The sequence below is a fragment of the Crocodylus porosus genome, unplaced genomic scaffold (genome assembly GCF_001723895.1).
Source record: "Crocodylus porosus isolate Cpor-Errol unplaced genomic scaffold, CroPor_comp1, whole genome shotgun sequence".
Taxonomy (NCBI): Eukaryota; Metazoa; Chordata; order Crocodylia; family Crocodylidae; genus Crocodylus; species Crocodylus porosus.
The window spans coordinates 13,216,936-13,221,248 of record NW_017728911.1 but is presented as its reverse complement, the minus strand read 5'-3'; positions in this window follow the sequence as shown (position 1 = coordinate 13,221,248).

Sequence of the window (4,313 nt, the reverse complement as noted above, 5' to 3'; positions counted from 1 at the left end):
GCCAGAGCCTGGAATAGGCTTCCCAGAGAGGTGGTGCTCTCACCTTCCCTGGAGATCTTCAAGAGGAGACTGGATAGGCACCTGGCTGGGGTCTTGTGACCCTCCCACCCCCAGTGCTCCTTCCTGCCCATAGCAGGGGGTCAGACTCAATGATCTGTCTAGGTCCCTCCCAATTTACTGATTCTATGATTCTATAACAAGGGTGATCAACCTGTGGCATGAGTGACCTAAGTAGCATGGGCAGCCTACGTGTGTGACACAGCAAATCAGGCAGGGAACAGGCAGTACAGCAGCATATAGCACAGGAAGCAGAAGATAGAGATGGTCAGGCAGGAAGTACAGGGCAGAAAGCAAGGTAGAGCAAGGGAGCAGGCTGGAAGCACAGAGGAGGGAGCAGAAAGCAAAGCAGATCTGGTAGAGGAGGAGAATCAAAGTGACATTCAAGGAGTACATCCAGATGAGCAAGAACGTGCAACCCCAGGGAACGCCTGTGCCTTGTGCATTCTGGTGTGTGCAGGGGCAATGCATAGGAGCTGCACACAGGTACACGTGCACCCTCTGAGCGTGGTGGTACACCCCCTGCAAAAAGGCACCATTGACACTGTCGGCAGCACCTGCAGGTGGTCGCTGCTCGCCACCCCGCCACCAACACCACCAGCAGTGTCTGCAAGTGGTCCGCGATCCCCACTGGCTGCTGGTGACGCTGCCAGCGGCAGCTGCAGGTGGTCGCCGACCCTTGGTCAGTGCTCGCCGCCCCCCCCCAGCGCTGGTGGTGTCTGTGGGAGCTCCCCCACTTACCACTGCTGCACTCCTCCCGCCATCGTGCCCCCCCAGCCACCGGGGGCACACACCATTCATGGGTCTGTGGCAGGTTACCCTGGCTGTAGTGGGGAGGCTGGGGTCAGCAGCTGTGCTGGTCCCAGCAGCCTTTCCTGTGGGCCTCCAGGAGCCAGCCATAATAGACCCTGAATCAAATAAGGAAGTTATAAACTAAAAGTATGTTTTTTGGGGAGCACAAAAATGTATTTATCATAGATAACTCAGACAATAAACTATAGTGGGAAAGTTTACCCAAGTGAGATTCATACAATTCGACCCTGGGTGAGGACCAGAGATTTATGCTGGACAGATGCTGTCCTCTAAGGACTTGCCTATATTACCCTTACCTGGAGATTCTCCCACCTTGGCAAACACTGGTTAACTTCTACCAGTAGCAGCACAGCTCCTACTCGTACTGGCATCAATACAGTATTTAAAATGGCTTTGGCTCACACCTGCACTAAATCTTCCAGTATTACAATATTTCTGGAGCAGAACTGGTAGTAGCAACAGCAGGCGCATTTAGAGAAATGTAGCCAAATGCAGATAAGGTCTAACGCTATACTATGCAATGAACAACAACAGATTACAGGCAGTCTTCGACTTGCAACTGGAGAACATCTGTCCAAAATTCCTTGGACACTTTCTTCAACAAAGCAGACAAGACTCCAGAGAAAGCTGCAGCCAAGACTTCTGACGAGATTCCAGCCAAGAGCCCTTCAAAAAGTCCAGCAAAGCCACATCAAAAAAGTCCTTCCAAATCAATGATTGCTATTTACAATATAAATACATTAATGTAGCTACATTATTCATCTATAATTGATCGAGTGCAAAGTTCTGGGGTATTTTTGGTGAAAACAGGGTATTGGGCCTTGGTTCAGGAACCAATCCTCCATTTATAACATTGTTTCTTATGAGAAAATTGGTTCCAACTTACAATGTTTCAACTTAAGACCTGGTTTTCAGGAACCAATTGTGTCATTTGTCTGAGGACTGCCTGTATAAAGTAAACCAGCAGACCTTCTCTCATTCCTATGAGATCAGGCTTGAGATGTTGCTGCCAACACAGAACTGGTTTCATTTCCATCCAAAAGATGAAGTTCTCTGGTGACTCCACTTTCTCTCCACAAATATTAGACTGGGAAACTACATTATTTAATAGTTTCCAATTCATCGGGCCTGATCTTTTCCCCATTTAAGTCCATGGAACACTCCCATTGACTTCACTGATGCATACTCAGACCCACAATGCCCAGCATCCAGTCTCCCCTGAAACGGATTTTATGGTTAATTCTTTTCTTGCTGAAGTCTATAGCAAAACTTCATCATCTACAGTGGTACAAAAGGAAGCTTACCCAAGAAAACTCATTACAGTGTCATTCTGCTAGTTGACAAAGACCTCTAGTTAATTGCATAGCAGGGCAAGTACGTCACCTCTGTAGAGAACCTCTCTAAGCACCAAGTAAGCTAAAAAAATACAAAAATTCAAAAAATCATCCCATCATAGCAAAGCTGTATTTTTGTTCTGTTTTGATGGTGACAGACCTGCCTGTAGAAAACTTCTGAAGTGCTAAAAAATAAATCCCACCCCCACCCAGCCTGTCTCTCACCCATTGACTCCTCAATCTACATCTTCACTGACTGCCTGTCTTGCATGCAGACCAGACCAGCCTCTGGCTTCTTTACTTTTCATTCCATCTGGGAAGAGCACACACCAACTGCAGAAACTTCCTTAGCCTGACAAAGGGGTTTTGAACCCGAAAGCTTGCTTAAATTTTTTTTTCCCCAACTACTTAAGTTGGTCTAATCAAAGATACCAGATTCATCCAAAGAACCTTGTCTCCAAAAATAAAAAATGGAGTCCAATGGACATGTCTGCTAATTCATATTTTTAATACTGAACATCATTGAAATTGTTCAATAATATTGAAAAATGAAAGCTTTCCATTGAAAATACTGAACAGATGCACTTAAGTGAAGACAATTGTCCCCATAAAGTTGAAGGTGCCAAGGAGGCTACTACAACATAAGGACTAACCCAAAATATGGACTGAAGTATTAATTACAAATTCATCTCCTACCTTGTGATCCACATGTGAACAGTAATGAAAGAGGCCTCTCTCAAGGCTCTTCCCAAATTAAGGAATAAGGACTCACATAGTAAATGCTGTCCTGATCCTGTAAATGTTATGCATGCTTTGCTTTTATGCATGGAAACAGTCCTGTGAAATCTGTTGGCTGAAAATTATCACATGCAAGGGGGCTCTTCAGGGGTTATACGTTTCTTCTGTTTGTCTGTAAAGTACCACACAGTTCTATGATGTATCATCATCAAATTACAAATATGTGCACTCAAGTCTTTGTCTCTTCATGTTTCTTAGCCTCAAATAGCTGTTGAATTAAATTTTTACATTTAGATACGGCTCTATGAGAATGCAAACCCATCAAGAGTCTTTCTGATAAGTCTTTATTTTCTAAAATGAAAAATGAACAGAAATTCACTTTTAAAGAAAAGGAAAATCCTACAATTTAGTGTTGCCAAGTTAATGTTCTCAATTTGCTCGGATGTAGTCCTGAAATAAGCAAGCAGCAAGGTCTCCCTGGATACCAGGCATCTCACTGGGGTGCTGATCCTGAAACCTAACAACTACTTCAAAAACAACCTGGTTAGCCTGTTTGCTGGGTTTTGCAGGTAACTGAGTAAAGGACCACCCCTGTGCCTGCCCTCCCAAACTGCCTCCAATGCCTGGTATTTACTGAACACCTTGAATGAAGGGTTGTCCCTGGCCTGCCCCCAGCACCAGTCACACTGCTGGGACTGGCCAGGAGGCTTGGGAAGCTATAGGACAAACTCCCCTCCCCGGTCAGCCTGGAGTGAGACCCCCCCCAGCAGCAATGTCCCCTCTTCCCGGCCTTCTGACTAAGATCAAGGGGGGCACCCGAATCCCAAGACCTCGGGGCTTGCGCATAGGATGCCTGCCAATGGATCTGGGAGTATGTGAAGCCCCCAGGTGAGAACCTGGGACATCGGATGCTCGCTGGTTGTAGCCAGCCATGGTGTTTAGCCAAGTGGTGACACATAGGGGGTGGACGTGCACCGCCTGACGGGACATGCTGGCCCTGCTCAGTCAGTATGGTTTGGGGAAGACTGAGCTCTACTCGGTCTTGTGCTTTGGCCGAGGCCCACTTTGCTGGGGTTATTTCACCCCTGCAGTCTTCCCTGCCCAGAGCAGGGGCTGGATCTCACGAGGTCCCTTCCAGCCCTAAACTCCTGTGCAACCCTGAATCGGATTTGACCTGCAACACGAAATATGTGAAGAAGAATAACTTTGAAATAGCCCTGCCCGAAACAGGGCGAGAGCGTGTCTCCGGGGCGGGGGCAGGGGAACCCGACCCGACCCCGCGCCCCGGCCCACAGGACAACAGCCCCGAGCGGGCGGGCGGCCTCCCCGGCGCCGGGCCGGGCCGGGCCGGGGGCGGGCTCCTCCCCCTTC